Source organism: Natator depressus, chromosome 8, assembly GCF_965152275.1.
Source record: "Natator depressus isolate rNatDep1 chromosome 8, rNatDep2.hap1, whole genome shotgun sequence".
Taxonomy (NCBI): Eukaryota; Metazoa; Chordata; order Testudines; family Cheloniidae; genus Natator; species Natator depressus.
This window is the reverse complement of record NC_134241.1, coordinates 52151016-52174612: the sequence shown is the minus strand read 5'-3', so window position 1 is coordinate 52174612 and position 23597 is coordinate 52151016. Positions and strand designations below refer to the sequence as shown.

At 41.5% G+C, this 23597-nt stretch overlaps 1 protein-coding gene across 1 annotated transcript in view; it reads left to right on the top strand.

Moving 5' to 3' along the window:
* Positions 1 to 23597, top strand: part of ACBD6 (acyl-CoA binding domain containing 6) — a 135776-nt gene that overhangs the window by 26467 nt on the left and 85712 nt on the right. The window lies entirely within an intron of this gene.

The following is a 23597-nucleotide window of genomic DNA, read 5'->3' as shown; positions in this document are numbered from 1 at the left end:
CCTTGTCCTTCCCTCCTCCCCGACCTTGTCAGGTATCTCACTCTTTGATTAATAAAGAAAGAATGTATGGTTTCAAAACAATAGTGACTTTATTTCCTTTGCCAGCTGTGATTCAAGGGGGGGGGGGGGAGGATGTTTGGCTTAAAGGGAATTAAAATCAGCAAAGGTGGCAGGTATGCAGCAAGGAGAAACACACACAACTGTCACACCGTAGCCTGGCCAGTCATGAAACTGGCTTTCAAAGCCTCTCTGATGCGCAGCATGACTAGCTGTGCTCTTCTCGTCACCCTGGTGTCTGGCTGCTCAAAATCGTCTGCCTCAACCTCCCACCCACAATTGACTGTATAAAATTGCTTTCTAAAGATTGACTTGTATAAAATCGTCCTAATTTCGTAGTGTAGACATACCCTTAGTTGGCTCTCTGGAGAGATAGAAATGATAACAGTAACTGAACATGAAATAGTTTAGAGAGAAAAAAATAACTGATTAAATCCTATCAGATCCTGCTTGGAAACATATTGTCTAGCAGCCAACGAGTTGTCTCAGTGGCACTTTAACAACTGTATGCTCTACACCATTTCAAAGCTTTTTGGGGATGCCTGTTAAAAATAGCAATGATGACTTTAATAAACTAAGAGTAGAAATGTTCATTTTTAGCTAGTTGAATGTTCAGATGAATTCAGCTGAATTCACTTGTGTTGCTTGATCTCATTAATTAATAAAGGTATCATGTACTGCCTAAAATACATTTTTTTACAAAAAATAACAGTTTAAAAAATGGTGGCATTCATGTGACCTCTTAATGCTGACTGCACAGTCACAGCATGCCTAGGTGTTACAACTGCCTGGCATCCTCATTCTTGGATGTGTCAGTGATGAGCTGAGCTCCAGGTGAGTATGAAATTTCTGCTCTTTCAGATCCCCTCTGTGTGCTTTCAGTGAGGGTAATGTGGACACACAGGTGGATGCAGAAATTGAACATAAAAATGGCTCCAGAGAATTGCACTATTAGAGAGTGTCACTGCTGTAAACATATTCTCTAGTGTGGTAAGGCAGAGTCTCTTCCCTGTTTTCAACAGAGCACGCAAACGTTGTGTTCCTGTCCACACTCGTCCTCCTGTCCACGGTTTGGCTTTATTGGTGACTTGTAAAGAATAATCTAACAAACCAAAGGCTAAGCTTACTGAGCTTGGGTTTCCCTGCATGACTCTTTCATCCCTAGCTCTCCATCTGTTTGGCCCAAAGAGTCTCCTTTATATCCTGTGTTTTAGGTTAGTGGGCCAACTTTTTAGTGGCTCAGCAGTAATTGCTATGAACTACAATGCAGCATTTTAGTATCTGGGTCTAGGTTGACTCAACAGAAGAGCCCTACGTTCCTATAGAGGGTCTTAATCTGCTACCCTGTTGCGTCCAGGTGTAGCTTCTCCCCACCATATAGTTACTGATAAGTGGACAATTCCACTGAAGTCTAATCTTTCCTTTTGGTTTCTCCATGTATTTGTAATAAAGTTTTTAATGTATGTGAACCTGAGGACTAGCTGGAAGAAAAAAAAGGGGGGGGGGTGGACAGCAAAAGTCTTAAATAGTGAAATTTCTGTTGAACATTCTGCGTGCCAAGTTCTGTGGAAGTATGTAACATTACCTATTTGGCAAATCCACTTTTTAAGTTGAGACATCTAGAAGCTCTCTCTTATATCTACAATAGTTCAAGCCTTGATATTTTTTTTTATTTGAGAAAATGATATTGATTAAATATAAGGCTATGATTGTCGAAGTGTTTGGCCACTGACTGATGGAGTTTTGTTGTTTTTTAAAATAGTGGCAGTCTGATTTTCTAAACTGTGTGCAGAGATCATGTCTGCTTTTGCCTATCATACACATGTATGTGAGTGCAGAAATTAAAGATGCTGGCATCTAATGACATAAACTTGATGGATTTACATAAATTGTTGGTTTTTGGTAACTTTTTTTCTGCAGTAGAGCTAGAAACTGTTAAAAGTTTGACCTTTTTTGTAGATGTTCACAAGTATCACGACTGGTTAAATTAGTGCAGTGCACTATTAGCAGAGCCTCCATGTATTATGTCATTCCGTGGTCATGGAATTTCCTACAGAATCCATTTCTTGTTGCACAGTTCTGCTCCAGAATCTAAGCTTTCATAGTTTTGCGCGTAATTTTAAAAACATAGACTGAGGCCAGGTCTACACGACAAACGTATATTGGTATAACTACATCGCTTAGGGGTTTGAAAAATCCATACCCCTGAGCAAGGTAGTTATACTGACCTACTTCTGATGTAGACAGATTAGGTTAGAGCTTCTCTTTTCTACATAGCTACCGCCTCTTGGGGAGGTGGATTTACTATAACGACACGAGAGATCTCTCTTATCAGCATAGAGCATCTTCACCAGATGTGATACGGCTGCATTGCTGTAGCATTTCTAGTGTAGGCTAGCCCTAAAGCACTGCAGCAGTGCAGCTTCAGTGTTGTATGTGAAGACAAGCCCTTAGTGTAGAGGTGGGTGAACTACGGCCTGTGGGCAACATCTGGCCCTTGGGACCGTCCTGCCCAACCCCTGAGCTCCCGGCCAGGGAGGCTAGTCCCTGGCCCCTCCCCCGTAGCTCCAGCAATGGTAAGGGAGCGGGAGTTCCAGGGGGGCAGTCAGGGGACAGGGAGCAGTTGGATGGTGCAGAGGTTCTGGGGCAGGGCAGTCAGGGAGCGGGGAGCAGGGGAGGTTGGATAGGGGGTGAGGTCCCGGGGGGCGGTTAGGGGGAGGGGGTGTGGATAGGGGTTGGGGCAGTGAGGGGACAAGGGGGCGGTTGGATGGGGGTGAGGTCCCAGGGGGGTGGTTGGATACTGGGTAAGGTCCCGGGGGGGGGGCGGTTAATGGGCAGGGGTGTGGATAGGGGTTGGGGAAGTCAGGGGACAGGGAGAAGGGGCGGTTGGATAGGGGCTGAGGGTCCCAGGAGGGGGTGGTCAGGGGTCAAGGAGCGGGGGGGGAAGGGTTTGGATAGGGGTGGGGTCCCGGGGGGGTGGTGGTTAGGGGCGTGGTCCCGGGACAGGGCGGTCAGGGGACAAGGAGCAGGGGGGGTTGGATGGGTCGAGGGTTCTGAGGGGGGCAGTCCGGGGGTGGATGGGGGTGGGGGCCAGGCTGTTTTGGGAGACACAGCCTTCCTTACCCATCCCTCCATATAGTTTTGCAACCCCGATGTGGCCCTTGGGCCGAAAAATTTGCCCACCCATGCCTTAGTGTAACTGATACAGTGTGTTGTCTTGAGTTTTCAGAAACAGTAGGTGTGACCTGCTCCATTCATCTCTATATATTGACTGTGAAATCTACAGATATTTTAAATTTCATCATGTAGCTATTTCACTGCTGATAACTTAGCAGAAACACTCAGTTAATATTTATTCAGAAACCCCAACTGTCCCCTACCCAGCTGTCAAAATCTCCATTAATTTTTGGTGACAGTTGGAAAACTGGAACATAGGAAATTAGGGTAGATAAAAATCAATGATGAATTTTTTTAAATGGATTTTTTAAATTTAAATTATTATTTTTTTTTATTTTCAAAAATAAACCTGTCTGAAATGAATTCTTAATTTAATACAAAATATCTTAAGGCTTAAACTGATTATGTCATCTTAAAACATTTAAATAAAAAATAAATATGCTGAATAAATGAGCCTCTATCAAAAATGCTGAGTTAAAGGCTGCTTGTCTATATAATGAAAGTATTGGCTGGGGAAAACTACGTTTAGAGGCTAAACTTTATAAATATGGCAAATAGGTCATCATATAGTGTATCAAGGACTTGATCCTGTAGGGGACCCAAGGGTTGTGCTATTGTGTGCAAGAGACTGGCAAAGTCGTCTCCGGCATTGGGACCCAACTTTTGATTTCAGGAGACCCCATCATGTATCTCATCATTAAGTAGCAAAAAAGATGTACTAAATCTAGTGTAAAGGCTCTATTTAGTTGTAATTCAACATGTTTTAATGGCTATATCAACCAGTTAGCATGCTCCGTTCTGTAGAAAATAAGTGAATTACAATTGGAAAAGTTGATTAAAATTGATCATTTAAATCAAGGCTTTCCACATGGTGATTTAAATCAATCCACCTTGCTGGAAATGCCTGATTTCCACACAGTGCCCACTTGGTGTTGGGTTTACAGGCAGAGATGAGCAGTCGCATTGTTCATCAGAAGTAATTTCAGCCAGTTATCATTCACTCCCTCCATTTTTTTTGCATACATCAATCCCATTGGCTGAAGTGAGCCAGCAGATGAAACTTCAGGACAGGACTGAGGTGCTTTGCCAGAGTTTGGGGACATGGGGACTGAGTAACAGGGGGGCCAGGGAGAGGCGGCAAGGCCAGAGGGGAGGTAGCGGCAGGAGTCAAGGGGGAGAGATGACTGAGGCAGGCAGCAGGGTTCAGTAAAGTGTGCGGGAGAGGTGGGGATGGAGAACAGAGAGGCTTGAATTATGTCAGAGTGTGGGTGGAGAGAAGGGAGCAAAAGGCTGCATGGAGGTTACAAGCCTGGTTGGTGGGGAGGTCAGGTGCAGAGTGGGGAGCTTGTCTAGACTGACAACATGTTATCTAACATGTTCATTAGGAAGCTCAGATGCCATTTAGCACCTAGTGTAGACAGACACTTAACTCTTGGCAAACCAGGACCAGCTAATGTAGTTTTTTATATGACTGCCTGTTTACTCTAGGTGCCAAGTGGTATTTAAAAAAGCCCAAAAACCTGTTAACATGTGTTAACTAAGGCTATACCTACATTGCAAAGAAAAATCCATGGCGCGCAGTCTCAGAGCCTGGATCAGTTGTCTCAGACTGGAAGGGCTTGGGCTGCTGGGCTAAAAATAGCTGTGTAGAGGTTCGGGCTTCGGCTGGAGCTTGGGGTCTGAAATTCAGTGAGGGGGGAGGGTCTTGGAGTCCAGGCTCCAGCCCAAGTGGCAACCTCTTCACTGCTATTTTTTAGCCCTGCAGTATGAGCCCTGTGAGTCCAACTCAGTTGACCCAGGCTCTGAGACTCAGTGCTGGGGAATTTTCTTAGCATTGTAGACATACCCTAACACATTTTTAAAGCCTCCCACATTTTCCAGTCTTGCCAAGCCCCTAGACAGTGAAACTATGTTCACATGAGAATGATTTTGGCACTTAATTTGAAAGAGAGGGAACAATAATAGAATGAACCCACATATTGCCCTGCAGGTTCACCAGTTAGGATCCGAGTTAGACTGGCAAAGAAAATGAGGTTTTCAACATTCTGAAATCTGTGTTCAACATAGGAAATCCCCATTGGACTAAATAGAGTCTGTATTATCCAGGCCCAGATATTCAAATTATCCAAAATAAAAGATTGTGCTGTTAAAAATATTATAACTCTTATAGCAGTCTTTGGCTTCATGGCACTTTAAATATTTAGGGCTAAATCCACCAGCTTAAATAAGGACCTTGAAAGTCTTAAATTAAGTGTAAATTGTAGGCACAGAGGAGGCTATGCAGAAGACAGCTGCACCCAGAACATGTTGCTGTGCTTAACTTCACAGCATGCTCCCCCTGCAGGCCTGCGGGAGAAGTGGGAAGGGTATAATAATTGGATCCGTGACTTTGTAAAACTACCTTCTGTCATGGGATGGCATAGCCCTGCTCCTTGCCTGCCCTGGGTTGTGGGCGCAGAGACCAGTGAAGATCTTTTCTTTCCCTTACAATCTTCCACAGAGTTCCTGTGTGCACAAGCCACATATCTGGGTTGTGCATTCAGGGACCTGGATCTGAGGGTTAAAATCAGTATAGCCAGGTAATGGTACATGTGCAAAAATGGGGAACATTCACATAATTCTGTTAAAACTATAGTTTTAACTATAACAAGTAACACTCATTTATTTGTAAGGTATTAATTAGATAATTGACATCTTGATCAACACAGATCTTGGACAGTGATGTTCCTCTCCTGTTAAAGACACCAAATTTCAGTAGCACTGCTTGACTAGTCTGGGGTTGTCACTTTTGTGAATGTAGTAATTGCCCCACTGATCACACCGTTATACATGTAGTCCAGTATTCTATCTCTGAGAGTGGCCAGTAGCAGCTGCTGCAGAGAGCCCTGCCCCACAGGGAAAGTTTCTCCTGTCCCCAGTAGTGGAAGGTTAGTTTATGCTCTGAAGCTTGAGATTTTAGATCTTATCCAAAGCTTCTTGTTTATCCTTTTTACTGTTACAACGCAGAGTATTCCTGTTGTCCCTATAAATGTTTACATAAATCTACATAAATAAATAGCAATTTGTCCAGTAAAAGATATTACCTCACCCACCTTGTCTCTTTAATATCCTGGGACTGACAAGGCTACATTTACGCTGCATGCAACCATTGTACCACGGCATTTTGAGAGTTTACATGGAGAATATGGGAAATATTACTGACTAGATTCAGCATTGGCCAGTAGTAATGCCTTGTGCTCCCCTTGCTTTTGACTAACTTTTGACTAACAGTCTAACTTTTGACTGCTGCAAAGTTAATCTGTGTTCCCATTCTGGATGCTTTTCACAATGTATATACACTAGGCTTTTGACCATGCAAAAATGTATCCAGTAAGTATCAGAAATCATTGAGTGTAGCTAATGTTAAATGCAGAGGTCACTCTCTTATTATAGACATTTTACCTTTTCTCCATAGAATACCTAATTACTAATCCCCAAATGTGATTACAGCACAGTTATTAATGATGGACTAAATGGCTGTCATTCTTAAAATCAAAGCTATTTTTGAATCATAAGGTCTCTAAATTAAAATGAAATTAGTCAACTTCTGTCTCTTTATATTTCACTTGTATTGTCCTGTAAATGTAGGCTTAAGAATAGTCCTTCCAGGCCCAGATCTTGTGTTTACAGGGTGAGTCTTTGCAGGCTAGTTTTATATGCACCAGTAAAATGGTGTGTGGGGGTTTAATGGAATCACTGACAGAACTTAACTAGACTGTCACTCTAATATAAAAAGTGTGTGTGTATGTATTGTACTGGGAGAACATAGAGTTTAAAGAGCAGTTTGCTCAAATTGAACAGATCTTCAGTGGTCTTTTGAAAATGTTCCAGCTGCTGAGTCATGCATGCATATACTTGCTGAGACTGCTCTTTAGAGCTAAGAATCTTTGTTGAGAGAGGAATATTAAAATCAAATGTTTGATAGCCATGAATAAAGCTGATAGAGAGGGTACAGTTGCCTTTTGTGCCTTTCTGAGCTGTTCAGACTCCTTAATGGAGCGGAAGGATTTTATGAATGCTGTTTAAGTATTTAACACAATGCCTGGATTTTATAAAGAGTAAAAATTCTTTGGGTTTTGAGTATGGTGAGCTCTAAGGTTAATATTTTACCCTCACCCATGTTGCATTGTAATGTGAAGTTCACCAGTGCCCTGCACTGTAAACTAGAAAATACAGGTGGAAAATACCTTTGGAATTGCACATTATTTGTTCCTTTTTCATGCTTCATTAGACGTCCTGTCAAAGGAACATCCTGCATTGTTGCTGTGTTGATAGCCTTCTTATATATAGAGAGAGAGAGATACACCCCTTTCTGGGGGCTTTGGTCCCTGGACCACCTGCATTACCCTCCTCCCATTGACTCTCCTGGCACTGGCCTTAACTAGTAAAGGAAAAGACGGCAGCAATTACAGCACACACAATTAACGGGCTTCTAATCTCCAGCCTTGCGTGTAATTGCTGCTGTCAAATACAATTAGTGTCTGCCCAAGTTCCCTTCCCAGGGGGACAGCCAGGCCATGACACGGAGGGAGGGAGTGTCTAAAACTTTAGGCGGGTTTACATGTTTATGCTGTCTCTCTAACAATCCTTTCTTTCTCAAGTTGTGTCCAGGTATGTCAGAGCATTGTGTAATGATAGAAGGAAGTGAAGCAGGTTTAAAGGTCCCCTTATTGGATTTAAATCTGTGAAATATGTTCCATAAACTCTCCTGCATCTTGAAACTATACTAGCTTCCTATGATTCAGTCAGCCCACTTCAAGGTTTTACTTTTAATGTTATAATGCCAGACCTAAGAAGTTAGCCTGTCATCTTATCTCCTATCATAGCAATTGAGACTGGTGGGACTGAAACTACGGATCATCCCCACATATATTTTAAGGAGGATGAAAGGATGCAGAGCCTTTTCCTCTGTGGCTTTGTGACTCTAATAATCTCTCCCCTACCCCTCCCACCAAATGGCACATGCCAAAGAATCATCCTTTAGAGCAAAGCTCCAGATATCAACATTGTGGAATTCCTCAATCAGTGCATTGAAAAATTGGTGTGGGGCAATGTCATGGACTACCATTATTGCTAATGGGGGTTATCCATGTAAATCCACTCCGAGCGGATAGGAAAATAGACTCCTGAAAGCCTCTGATATTGGCATGTATCTGGATACTGATGCCACAGGATTACCTGAGAGGGTGATAGATTTTAAGAACCAGAGGCACAAACAGGAACTGAAAGAAGATCTAGGAGAAATTAAAGAACATTCACATTTGATGCCTTCAAGACATAAGGTATGGACTCTACATTGGTAAGTTTTACAGAGAATGCAGCCCACAGAAACACTTGTGGCTCCCTGGTAAACACTGGGTAAGACTCACAAGGTAAAATGCTGGCCCCACTGAATTAAATGGAGTCAGGATGTCACTCCATATATTGAAGTGTGGTGCAGTCTATCAAAGAGATTGCATCTATGTTTGTATATTCAAATAAAGTTTGTCATTTAGGGAAGCGGCGCAGGCCAAGGGATGTGCTGGCCGCCCTTCCCGCAGCCCTCATTGGCCTGGAGCGGTGAACCGCGGCCAGTGGGAGCCACGATTGGCCGAACCTGTGGACGCAGCAGGTAAACAAACCTGTCCGGCCTGCCAGGGGCTTTCCCTGAACAAGTGGCGGACGGGCTTTGAGAACCACTAATTTAGAGGAAAAAATACTATAGGGTACAGAAACTTACTCAGCAGCATGGGAGCTGTCACTTGGCTTAGCTTCCTGTCCTGTAACCTTGTTGTTTTAATATCCATGATGTTATAATTTTTAGTACTGATTATCACTGCACAAAATTCTTGATAGTATGTTCATTTTTTCAATACAGGCTTCCTTCTCAGTCTCCCCTTAGCAGATGCCCCAGCTCTCTTTGTCCGTCACTCTTATGAACGTAGGGATTGCATAATTTCTCCCATGTAAAAAATATAATTAGATTTCAAAGTCTGTGGTATAATGCAACAGTGGATCTTGCCTGTCATTTCCCTGATCTATGCTTCATCTTCCAGTCTGGTTACACCAACCTCCATGACTTCTAAAGGCTTTGTACTCCTTCAAGCCTTCCAGTACACATCAGCAAGCAGAGGTGCTGGAACAATTTGTGTAGTGGGGTGCTGAGAGTCATTGAACCAAACTGTAAACTCTGTTTTTGATGGAAACCACTTCAAGCCGGGGGGTTTTGCTGCATCCCCAGCATTCCTAGTTCCGGCACCTGTGCTAGCAAGAGCCCAGTTACCTGTTTCAGGGGTTTTGCAGTCTTTTTATTGTGTCTAGTACAAAGTAGTCTTCAATAGCCATTAAACTTTGTTCTTGTTTGGACATCACTAAATACCCCACTAGGAACAGGTTTAAATTTCAATCAGGAGATTTTATCATTTCAATGCAATTTTTGTAGTATACTTGGTTGAGGTGTGAATTAAAGAACAATTGTCTTACAGCTGCAATACTGAGTCCTAAAATGAGCCTGGATTGGTGGATGGAGATATTACATAGGTATTATGAATATATAAAATAACATGTCTGTGGTATAAAGGTTTTATCAGCAAGAGTGTGGGATGGCTACAGCTGGCAAGTGATGAGGCCACAGATGAATTATGCAGTTCATCCAAAATAAGTGCTGATAAAATCTTAATGCCACAGCATCACGTATTCTGTAAGCTACAGAAACTATTTTAGAAAGCAAGGTTTTAGTTCCAGTTTTTTAAATTTGGGGCTTATTCTCCTTGTAGAGCCCAGGTACCTTTGGTTATTGAGAGTCCAGTAGTATAGGGCTCAGAGAGAGAACAATGAAAGCAAATACATTAAATAGCTCTCTAAATGTCACCTAAAATAGCTTCTTTTGCACTAGGCAACATCTTGAGTTTGCAAGATTGATATCCTGGGACCTTCCAGGGGTAAAGGCAAGTGTTGTGTCCTACCTGAAAGCTGGGAATCCCCCCTTTTCAGTTATGTAAAGCTCCCATTTTTAGCCCTGTAAACCCACATGATTTTGGACCTTTAAACATACCCCTGGTGCAGGATTGAATATTGACTGTTTAGAGCATTAAGCCAGGGTAATTTTGGAGAGAGGAGGGGTTTTACCATTTTGGGGGAAGAAACAGGAAACATCTAGCAGGTTTTTTTTCTTTCTTTTTTTAAAGTGTACGTTAGAAGCCATTCAGGGATTTGTGATGTTAGACGTAGTTGTGGTGGAGACATATTACTGGGTAGAGTGCAGGTGAGGCAATCAAAGGTACATGCTAAATGCAATTTATCACCACCACAGTCATATAAATGTAGGGCTGAAAGGGACCTGGAGGGGTCATCTAGTCTGTTCCCCTTACGCTGAGATATGTATATGTACATACATATTATACATACGTGTTGTGAGCAGGCAGAGTTCCCCTTGTGTCCTGAACAAAGGTTAGACCATAGCATTAACTCCTTCCTGGGATGTGGCTTTACGAGTAGCTCAGATTACAATAAAAGTAAATAAACTTAAGCCAAAGCTTTCTCCCTAAGCTAAGCTATTGCTAGGATTTCTCTGTCCCTATACCAGTCTCAGAGAAAGGCTCTGACCCCTCTTTTACTCCTAGATGAGTTGTGCCCAGTGAGGTTCAATCTAATCTCAGAGTGGTTGAGCAGCAATTACTTTGCATCTTTATGGAGAGTTTACATTTGAGTTTTCGCTGAGTCAGCAGAAGGCACCTGAATTCCTGTATAGAGCCCTAGAAACTACCACCTTGTTGTGTGTATGTCTGTTTTTTGTTCTTTTAAAAATGTACATCCAAATAAAAAGTGCTTATCCCAAACTCTCAGCTCTGTTGATGATTTTTTTTTAATCCACACAAAAATAACAAATCCCAGCAGTTTATCCTCGCCCTGTAACTAGGGTTGACCAACAAAGAATTACCACTTAACACTACCCCATATTCTGCTGGAAGACACTAACTCTTATTCCACTCTCCAAAAAGCTCAGAAAGATAAGTGAGCTTTATTGCGTGCTCTTAAAGTCAGCAAATGGATGGTTTTTCAGGGAGAAAGTAAGCTCTGAAATCCAGGGCCCCTCAGACAGACTCTATGTATGTCTGTGTAATATGTAATTTGTTCTTCCTTTTACAGAATGCTTAGCATGATAAAACTAGGGCTGTCAAGCGATTAAAAAAATTAATCATGATTAATCACATTGTTAAACAATAATAGAATACCATTTATTTAAATATTTGTGAATGTTTTCTATATTTTTGAATATTGATTTCAGTTACAACAGAGAATGCAAAGAGTACAGTGCTCACTTTATATTTATTTTTTGATTACAAATATTTGTGTTGTAAAAAACAAAAGAAATAGTATTTTTCAGTTCACCTCATACAAGTACTGTAATGCAATCTCTTTATCATGAAAGTTGAATTTACAAATGTAGAATTATGTACCAAAAAACCTGCATTAAAAAAATAAAACAATATAAAACTTTAGAGCCTACAAGTCCACTCAGTCCTACTTCTTGTTCAGCCAGTCACTCAGACAAACAAGTTTGTTTACATTTGCAGGAGATAATGCTCCCCGCTTCTTGTTTGTAATGTCACCTGAAAGTGAGAACAGGAGTTCGCATGGCACTGTTGTAGCCGGTGCCGCAAGATAATTACGTGCCAGAAGTGCTAAAGATTCATATGTCCCTTCATCTTCAACCACCATTCCAGAGGACACATGTCCATGCTGATGATGGGTTCTGCTTGATAACTGTCCAAAGCAGTGCAGATTGATGCATGTTCACTTTCATCATCTGAGTCGGATGCTACCAGCAAAAGGTTGATTTTCTTTTTTGGTGCTTCAGGTTCTGAAGTTTCTGCATCAAAGTGTTGCTTTTTTAAGACTTCTGAAAGCATGCTCCACACCTCATGCCTCTCAGGTTTTGGAAGGCACTTCAGATACTTAAACTTTGGGTCGAGGGCTGTAGCTATCTTTAGAAATCTTACATTGGTATCTTCTTTGCCTTTTGTCAAATCTGCGTGAAAGTGTTCTTAAAACAAACAACGTGTGCTGGGTCATCATCTGAGACTGCTATAATATGAAATACATGGCAGAATGCAGGTGTAAAAGAGCAGGAGACATACTATTCTCCCCCAAGGAGTTCAGTCAAAATTTAATTAATGCATTTTTTTAACAAGCATCATCAGCATGGAAGCATGTCCTCTGGAATGGTGGCCGAAGCATGAAGGGTCATATGAATGTTTAGCATATCTGGTACTTAAATACCTTGCAATACTGGCTACAAAAGTGCCATGCAAACTCCTGTTCTCACTTTCAGGTGACGTAAATCAGAAGTGGGCAGCATTATCTCCCGTAAATGTAAACAAACTTGTTTGTCTTAGCAATTGGCTGAATAAGAAGTAGGACTGAGTGGACTTGTAGGCTGTAAAGTTTTATATTGTTTTGGTTTTGAGTGCAGTTATGTAACAAAAAAAAATCTACATTTGTAAGTTGCACTTTCACGATAAAGAGATTGCATTACGGTACTTGTATGAGGTGTACACTATTTCTTTTGTTTATCATTTTTACAGTGCAAATATTTGTAATAAAAATAATATAAAGTGAGCAGTGTACACTTTGTATTCTGTGTTGTAATTGAAATAAATAGATTTGAAAATGTAGAAAAAAAGTCCACAATATTTACTAAATTTCAATTGGGATTACATTGTTTAACAGTGCGATTAAAACTGCGATTAATTGTGATTAATTTTGAGTTAATCATGAGTTAACTGCGATTAATTGACAGCCCTAGATAAAGCCATACTCTTTAGCTCTCATCTTTCAATCATGATTAGACTTTCATGTTGTTGAAGCTCTTAACTGGGTCTGAGCTGCTGTCTCTTTGAAGAGAAGATGGAGCTGAAATTGTCAGTGAGGCGTTGGACAGGGTTTTTAATGTGTCTGTTATTGTATGTTAACCTCTGAACTGGGACACATGACGTCTCTTTTATGGCTGACAACAATGTAAAGGTATACATCTTGACATCACATATAAAGGAGTAAGGGGGAGTAGAGAAAAATGAATTAATAATGTTAGCAAATATTAGTCCTTATATTTCCATTCCATTCAGAATGAGACTGTCAGGCCTGCAGTCCTCTGGAAAAGCATCATCAGTGACAGCCAGTCAAGATCTGATTGCACCTTGAATCAAGCTGGTCTTTTATTGACCAATACAGTGTACTGAGGGAAGAATGAGAACAGGTTGCTGTCTTTATGGTCCAAGAAAGCACTTGCTTTACTTCTGGATTTCTTGATACTTAGCATGTGTTCTACGGTGCTGGTTTATCTGCTTAGTGGAGTTAAGGATGGCCGTGTGTGTATACATGCCATGTGGGGCAGGGGATGTATAACATCTTTTAACACGTGCATAAATTAAACACTTTCCAGGAAGAGAGTGTTGCATTGAAAGGATGACTGGTGGATGTGCTGATTCGGAGAAGCTGTGCTATAGCTTCTGCCAAAAGGGCTCCAGTGGAGTCCCTGTAGGAACTCGGTGCTGCCCATCAGTAAAGGAACCTGAAGGGAAGGTGGCCATGAGAACACTGCCTTCCCTACCTTGGGAATCAATCCCTGTTGTAGCACAAAGCGCCTTGCTGGTTTGGAGAGATGCAGGGAGGTGCAAACGGCAGAAAGAATCCAGCCTGAGCTGTCCTTTGACTTGCCAAGACGTGAAGGCGAAACTGAATTCAGAGCTAAGGCAGATACTTAAGGCAGCTAGGGAGCAATGTACAAGAGTTCAGAATGAAAGTCTAAATTTCAGTGCGCCCCAAAAGCATCTCTTTTGTCTCCTCTCTGTGCCCCCCCATGCTTGTGACACAAGTGCTGTCCGCTAACCTTTCTCCTTAGCTGTTTCAAACTCTCATATTTCCCATATCTTTTTAACTACTAACTCAAGTGTAACCATCTCCCCACCTTTCCATCCCTTTGTTGTATTGGTGTTCCACTCATTATGGCTTTTGTGGTCATGACCTGTTTCCAGCTGTTGTGGGGATTTTTTGTCTGGATGGAATTTAGATTGCAGGCTTTCTAGGTCTGGGACCATGTTATCTTTTAAATAACTGTATAGTTCCATATATACCTGTAGTGCTTCATACATGAAAAAATTACCAATGCGCAGAGTTTGAATTGTGTAAATCTCATTGGCTTCCGTGGGAGATAGTGAGAGATAATGGCCGGGGGTACAGCGTTGTCAGGAAGGCTGTGATGTGTAGAATGAAAAGAACCCATCTTGGTAATAGAGCTGTCAGTCAGGAAAAAAACTTTTTTTTTTTTTTTTTTTTTGCAAACTCAGCATATATTTTTTAGAAATCTAGAGACAATAAATATGGAACCCCAAAGTGCTGTTTTTATCACTGTGCAGAATAGAACTATGTTTAAGTACTCTGGGTAGGACTCTTCCTTAGTTTTTCATCTGCATATATGGTTCATATACTTTTTCCTTCATGTGATATGAAGGACAAATGAAGTTCATGAGTTATGCACTGAATATTCTTGGGCTACATATTAGTTTGTCCCTACTTCCCAAACTATTCTAGGAATAAAGTTAGACAAATTGAGGCTCTAACTCTCACATGTATAAGAAAGCCTTTACAATTTAGTTTCCTGATGAATTGCTACCCTTTGTGCCAAATTAATCTGTGGTATAACTCCATTGGCTTCTCTGGGGTTGCAAATGTGATTCATTTGGCCCAAGGAATTTTCTAAGGCACAATTTGTAAAAAGATAATGTATTTTCTAAAGCGTTTTGTGTGTGTGACTGCAGTAAGCAGAAAAGCTTTGTGGAAAGAAGCAAACCTGCTATAGGAGTCACTTTTTTTTTTTTCCGTGATTCCTTCTGAAAACCATGGACAAATGATTGCTGTCTTTTATGCATCACGTTGTAGAAATGGCTCTTGCACTAATTAGCAGATGAGTTGAAATTAATTTTCATCCTTATTAGTGTGGACATAATTGGTGGATGGTATATGGATACAAGGTTTTGTGTGAAAGACTTTTTAAGAGGGGCGTTTTGCTGTAAAGAGGCTAAGATCTTTCCATTTGGGGAAAGGATGTTTTGTGTCACCTTGCTATTCTAATTCTGGGGAGCACTGCTTGACATACAATAGTTTTCAGAGCCCCTACTCAGATTCCATGATTTTGAAGCTACCTTCCACTAAATCCCCAAAGCCAGCTATATTCTTTGGTCAAGATCCTCCTGACCAATTCTCTCTCTCTCTCTCTCTCTCACATATATATATATATATATATATCTTGGGTGAATGTTTTTAAATGTGAATGAAAGTTTTCATCTTCATATGTGTTTTTCTTATTGTAATGTTGTTGACGCTTGAGAATCCAGAATAAATAATGGGGTTTACAATTTGGGACAGACGAGAGAGAACATATTAATACACATTTCATGTTATTCTGTAATTACTAGATATTCACAGATTTTCCTCCCCCTCCCCCCAAAAAAGCAATATACGTGTATATATGTGTAGCTTCTTCCTTCATACAAAGCATCAAACAACACTTCAGAGCAAGATGGAAAATGGTTTGCAAAACTGGACTCAGGGACTCTTACAACTATTAAGGGGGGAACCCCATACTGGTATGGTGATAAAATAGAAAAGGGATGAAGTGATAAATGGTAACAGCAAAAGTAAATACTCTTCAAGCAGCAGTTAGGGGAGCATAGAAGAAGAGAGGATCTGCTAGGACTGTGGTACTGAAGATAATTAATGATTACAAAATAAGATCACCTCCCATGTGGAACATTGCAAACCGTGGTCTAAAATGCATTCTTAAATTTTATTAGTTATTTGCACAATTGGATAAGAAAAATGTATTTAAAAAAGGACTAGTCATTCAACTGTGTTTGCACGTTAAACCAGTCCATGGAGGGTGAACAGCCCTCTAGCTATCTTGGAACAAGGATAATCATTAACAACACCGTGTTTTATGTACCAATCCTTTAAAACTTTACAAGTCCAGAGGGAATATATCTTTGTGAAACATATTAAAGGAAGATAGCAGAATTCCGTACTTCAGAGCCAGCCTTAAGAAAATAATACCGTGGTTCAGCAAGGTTCTTAAGCATGAGAGTAACCTTAAACACAAGTTTCAGAGTGGTAGCCGTGTTAGTCTGTATCAGCAAAAAGAACAAGGAGTACTTGTGGCACATTAGAGACTAACAAATTTATTTGAGCGTAAGCTTTCATGGGCTTACGAAAGCTTACGCTCAAATAAATTTGTTAGTCTCTGAGGTGCTACAAGTACTCCTTGTTCTTTTTGCTTTAAAACAAGTAGTCCCATTGATTTTAATGGGAATATCCTATATGTGTGAAAGTTGGGTACATGCTTAAGTGCCCTGCTGAACTGAGGCCATAAAAAGGATTGGGAAAATACATTATAATGATCACTACTTACTAAGCAGGAACAAATGCCACCAACAGAGAAATATAAATAATCTTAAACATACTGATTGTGTAGCTGGTTTCTTATAACTCTTCCAGGGTGCAGGTTTCTAGACACCATGTTGACACTGGAGTGCTGGGAGCTAAGAGTTTTGTGGTTTATTCTGAATTTGGAACACTTGAAAAATTAAAAACACTTTAAAAAATTTAAATTTTTGTCCTTTTTAAAACAATGGATAGTAAATGCTCTACAGATTAGTGTCCCTTGTTAGTAGCATTCTCGTGTCTGGTCTAGAATGTCGGAGGGTCTAGCCTCATACCAGGACTTGGGCTTACACACAGTGTTAAAACACCTTTCAGGCAGAGACTGTCACTTACTATATATGTGTACAATACATTGGCTAGGCAGTTTTTAACAATGTGCAAACATGATGACAGCTGTAGCTGGATAACAAATGACAGGAAAGAATTTAGGAGAAAATGTCTCTTGAACATCTGTAGTGAAAATCAGAGAAACTTCCGTTTGTTAATTGTATGTGTTCACTCTGCAGTGTTTTCTCCATATTAGAAATTCGAGGAATAATGGTACAACCTCCTCTTACCATTAATGGGACTATTCATATAAGTGGGAGTTAGCTTAATGTTGAGTGAAATTTGACCCAAAATGTAAGTTTAGTGAAAATAGCCTTTTACAAACTAAAAACCAATGGAAATGCTTCCTTGCCATTTACACTAATTCCTCACTTTTCGTTGTTAAGTTGCTGATGAATTGGGGAACATGCTCCTTTAAAGTTGCGCAATGCTCCCTTATAACGTTGTTTGGCAGCCGTCTGCTTTGTCCACTGGTTGCAGAAAGAGCAGCCCATTGGAGCTAGCTGGTGGGGGCTTGGAAGCAGGGTGGACCCACAGCCCCCCTATCAGTTCCCCGCTCCCCTAAGTCCCCTGTGCGGCAGCCACGCAGCATGCTATTAATTGCCGGGCAGTTCAGCTGTCCCTCCCCCCCACTGCCATGTGCTGCTCCTGCCCTCTGCCTTGGAGCGAGCCTCCTGCTTGCTGTCCAAGGGGAGGGCGGGGGGAAGAGGGGTGCTAATGTCAGGGTGTTCCCCTCTCCCTGCTCCTTTACCCCTTTTCCATAGAGCGGGGGACACACACGACAGGGCTTAGGATGGAGGGAGCATGCTGGCAGCAGCTGCTGTCTCAACTTGCTGATCTACTTAAAAAGGCGGAGAACTTAGAGTGGGATCAGCATACGCAAAGGGGCAATGCCTGTCTCTCTCTCTCACACAGGGTGTGTGTCTCTGTCTCTCTCTGCCATGCTCCCTCCATTGGTGCTGCCTTCTAGAGTGTGAGGCTATATTAACAACAATGTGTTAACCCTTGAGGGCTCAGCCAAGTGCTAGTTCATTATTTATCAGTAAGGCATTCCCTGGGAAATGTCCTACCCTCAACCAAGTTTCACAATCATCATTGCTGTGTACAGTATTAAATTGTTTGTTTTAAACACATACTGTGTGGGTGTATGTATGTATATATATAATATGTCTTTTGTCTGGCAAAATTTTTTTCCCTGGAACCTAACTCCACCATTTACATTAATTCTTATGGGGAAATTGGATTCGCTTAACATCATTTCGCTTAAAGTAGGATTTTTCAGGAACATAACTACAACATTAAGCGGGGAGTTACTGACTAGTCTGTGTTGAGAGAAATGCAGAAAGTAAACATATAATTAAAAGTCAATTAGATTTTTTAAAAATTTCATTTCAAATAATGTCAGGTGCTGGTAGCAGTAGAGGTAAGGAAACCTTTGTGTTTCAGAATTTTTATTTTTTAATAAAAAGACCAGGAGTACTTGTGGCACCTTGGAGACTAACACATTTATTTGAGCATAAGCTTTCGTGGGCTACAGCCCACTTTATTGGATGCATAGAATGGCACATGTAGTAAGAAGATATATATATCGATATATCTAACATACATACAGAGAACATGAAAAGGTGGAGTAAGAGGCTAATTAATTAAGATGAGCTATTATCAGCAGGAAAAAAAACTTTTGTAGTGATCATCAGGATGGCCTATTTACACAGTTGACAAGAAGGTGTGAGGATACTTAACATGGGGAAATAGATTCAATATGTGTAATGACCCAGCCACTCCCAGTCTCTATTCAAACCCAAGTTAATGGTATCTAGTTTGCATATTAATTCAAGCTCAGCAGTTTCTCGTTAGAATCTGTTTTTGAAGCTTTTCTGTTGCAAAATTGCCACCTTTAAATCTGTTACTGAGTGGCCAGAGAGGTTGAAGTGTTTTCCTACTGGTTTTTGAATGTTCTGATTCCTGATGTCAGATTTGTGTCCATTTATTCTTTTGCGTAGAGACTGTCCAGTTTGGCCAAAGTACATGGCAGAGGGGCTTTCCTGGCACATGATGGCATATTGGTAGATGTGCAGGTGAATGAGCCCCTGATGGCGTGGCTAATGTGATTAGGTCCTATGATGGTGTCACTTGAATAAATATGTGGACAGAGTTGGCATCGGGCTTTGTTGCAACGATAGGTTCCTGGGTTAGTGTTTTTGTTGTGTGGTGTGTGGTTGCTGGAGAGTATTTGCTTCAGGTTGTGGGGCTGTCTGTATGCGACGACTCGTCTGTCTCCCAAGATCTGTGAGAGCGAGGGATCATTTTTCAGGATAGGTTGTAAATCTTTGATGATGCACTGGGGAAGTTTTAGTTGGGGCTGAAGGTGACAACTAGTGGCTTTCTGTTATTTTCTTTGTTGGGCCTGTCCTGTAGTAGGTGACTTCTGGGTATGCTTCTGGCTCTGTCAGTCAGTTTTTTCACTTCAGCAGGTGGGTATTGTAGTTTTAAGAATGCTTGATAGAGATTTTGTAGGTGTTTGTCTCTGTCTGAAGGATTAGAGCAAATGCGGTTGTATCTTAGAGCTTGGCTGTAGACAATGGATCCTGTGGTGTGTCCTGGATGGAAGCTGGAGGCATGTAGGTAAGTACAGCAGTCAGTAGGTTTTCGGTATAGGGTGGTGGTTATGTGACCATCGCTTATTAGCACAGTAGTGTCCAGGAAATGGACCGCTTGTGTGGATTGGTCTAGGCTGAGGTTGATGTTGGGATGGAAATTGTTGAAATCATGGTGGAATTCCTCAAGGGCTTCTTTTCCATGGGTCCAGACGATGAAGATGTCATCAATGTAGTGCAAGTAGAGTAGGGGCGTTAGGAGACGAGAGCTAAGGAAGCGTTGTTCTAAGTCGACCATAAAAATGTTGGCATACTGTGAGGCCATGCGGGTACCCATAGCAGTGCCGCTGACTTGAAGGTATATATTGTCCCCAAATGTGAAATAGTTGTGGTTGAGGACAAAGCCACAAAGGTCAGCCACCAGGTTTGCCATGACATTATTGGGGATACTGTTCCTGATAGCTTGTAGTCCATGTTTGTGTGGAATGTCGGTTTAGAGGGCTTCTACATCCATAGTGGCCAGGATGGTGTTTTCTGGAACATCACCGATGGATTGTAGTTTCCTCAGGAAGTCAGTGGTGTCTCGAAGATAGCTGGGAGTGCTGGTAGCGTAGGGCCTGAGGAGAGAGTCCACATAGCCAGATAATCCTGCTGTCAGGGTGCCAATGCCTGAGATGGTGGGGCGTCCAGAATTTCCAGGTTTATGGATCTTGGGTAGCAAATAGAATACCCCTGGTCAGGGTTCTAGGCCTGTGTCTGTAAATGAATCTATAAACTCGGGGGTTGCACCCGATGACTGGAGAATTGCTAATATAGTTCCTGTTTTTTAAGAAATGGAAAAAACATGATCTGAGAAACTACAGGCCTGTTAGTTTGACCTCAATTGTATGCAAGGTCTTGGAACAAATTTTGAAAGAGAAAGTAGTTAAGGACATAGAGCTTAATGGTAATTGGGATAAAATACAACATGGTTTTGCAGAAGGTAGATTGTGCCAGACCAACTTGATCTCCTTCTTTGAGAAGATAACTGATTTTTTAGACAAAGGAAATGCAGTAGATCTAATCTACCCGGATCTCAGTAAGGCATTTGATACAGTTCCACATGGGAAATTATTAGTTAAATTGGAGAAAATGGGGATTAATATGAAAATTGAAAGGTGTATAAGGAACTGCTTAAAGGGGAGACTACAACAGGTCATACTGAAAGATGAACTGTCAGGCTGGAGGCAGGTTATTAGTGGAGTTCCTCAGGGACCGGTCTTCGGACCAGTCTTATTTAACATTTTTATTACTGACCGTGGCAAAAAAAGTGAGTGTGCGCTAATAAAATTTGCGGATGACACAAAGTTAGGTGGTTTTGCCAATACAGAGGAAGACCAAAATATCATACAAGAAGATCTGGATGACCTTGTAAACGGGATAAAATTTAATAGTGCAAAGTGAAAGGTCATGCATTTAGGGACTAACAACAAGAATTTTTGCTGTAAGCTGGGGATGTATCAATTGGAAATGACAGAGGAAGAGAGAGACTTGAGTGTATTTGTTGATCACATGACGACTGTGACCTACCAATATGATGCGGCCATGAAAAAGGCTAATGAAGTTCTAGGATGCATCAGGCAAGGTATTTCCAGTAGAGACAGGGAAGTATTAATAGCATTACACAGGTCAGTGGTGAGAACCCATCTGGAATACTGTGTGCAGTCCTGGTCTCTCGTGTTTCAGAAAGATGAACTGAATTTGGAACAGGTGCAGAGGAGGACTACTAGGATGATCTGAGGAATGGAAAACCTACCTTGGGAGAGGAGGCTCAAAGAGTGTGGCTTGGTTAGCCTAACCAAAGAAGGCTGAGGGGAGATATGATTGCTCTTTATAAATACATCAGAGGGATAAATACCAGAGAGAAAGCAGAGTTATTAAATTAAGTGCCAATGAGGACACAAAAACAAATGGTTATAAACTGGCCATCAACAAGTTTAGGCTCGAAAGTAGGTGAAGGTTTCTAACCATCAGAGGAGTGAAGTTCTGGAACTTCAGTGGGGGCAAAAAACCTAACTGGCTTCAAGACTGAGCTTGATAAGTTTATGGAGGGGATGGTATGATGAGACTCCTACAGTGGCATGTAGCTGATTGACTACTAACAGCAAATATATCCAATGGCCAGTGATGGGACACTAGCTGGGGAGGGCTTTGAGTTACTACAGAGAATTCTTTCCCAGGTATTTTCCTGGTGGGTCTTGCCCACATACTCGGGGTCTAACCGATCGCCATATTTCGGGTCAGAAGGAATTTTCCCATGGGTCAGATTGGCAGAGACCATGGGGGGTTTTCACCGCCTTCTGCAGCATGGAGTACAGGTCAATTGCAGGTTTAAACTAGTGTAAATGGTAGATTCTCTGTAACTTGAAATCTTGAATGATTTGAGGACTACAGTAACTCAGCCAGAGGTTAAGGGTCCATTACAGGAGTGGGTGGATGCGGTTCTGTGGCCTCTAAAAGGACCTGATTTTCAGAGAACCTTCTGAAAATCAGGCTACTTCAAAGTGTCTAAAATTGGGTACCCAAAATCACTAGTCATTTTTAAAAATGTAGGCCATAGACTATATATTGAGCTATCAGTATTCTAATTATCAAAGGGGAGCTGTGTTAGTCTGTATCCACAAAAACAACAAGGAGTCTGGTGGCACTAACAGATTTAGAGACTTAAAGACTAACAGATTTATTTGGGCATAAGCTTTCAGTGGGTAAAAAACCCACTTCTTCAGATGCATGGAGTGAAAATTACAGATGCAGGCATAAATATACTGGCACATGAAGAGAAGGGAGTTACCTTACAAGTGGAAAACCAGTGTTGACAAGGCCAATTCAGTCAGGGTGGATGTGGTCCACTCCCAATAATTAATGAGGAGGTGTCAATACCAAGAGAGGGAAAATTGCTTTTGTTGTGAGCCAGCCACTCCCAGTCCCTATTCAAGCCCAAATTAATGGTGTTAAGTTTGCAAATGTATGTAGCTCTGCAGTTTCTCTTTGAAGTCTGTTTTTGAAGTTTTGTTGTTGAAGAATGGCTACTTTTAAATCTGTTATTGAATGTCCAGGGTGATTGAAGTGTTCTCCTACTGGCTTTTGTATGTTACCATTCCTGATGTCTGATTTGTGTCCATTTATTCTTTTATGTAGAGACTGTCCGGTTTAGCCAATGTGCATGGCAGAGGGGCATTGCTGGCACATGATGGCATATTGATAGATGTGCAGGTGAATGAGCTCCTGATGGTGTGGCTGTTGTGATTGGGTCCTCTGATGGTGTTGCTAGAGTAGATCTGGGGACAGAGTAGGCAACGGGGTTTGTTACAGGGATTGGTTCCTGGGTTAGTGTTTCTGTGGTGTGGTGTGTAGTGAGTATTTGCTGGTGAGTATTTGCTTCAGCTTGCGGGGCTGTCTGTAAGCGAGGACTGGCCTGCCTCCCAAGGTCTCTGAGAGTGAGGGATCGTTTTCCAGGATAGGTTATAGATCATTAATGATGTGCTGGAAATGTTAAAGCTGGAGGTTGTACGTGCTGGCCAGTGGTGTGCTGTTATTTTCCTTGTTGGGCCTTTCCTGTAGTAAGTGACTTCTGTGTACCCATCGCGCTCTGTCAGTCTGTTTCCTCACTTCCCCACCGGACTTCTCAGTATTCTAATTGTTCTTTTCTGTCATGGTAGAAATCATTCAGAATCCTAGAGTTCTTTGGAGTAAATCACTTGGAAATGCAGCCCATTATAAAATTTAATTTAAATCTATATTAAATAGATTAATAAAGGTGAGCTTTTCAGTCTAGTAACATGACATTATGCTGCCTCCCAAAGGATTAGCACTTTGGTCCTAAGTGGCCAAGACTGAGCGGGCTGTGCAGGCAGTGGACTCGTTCTTGTGAGGAGGGAGGGAGAG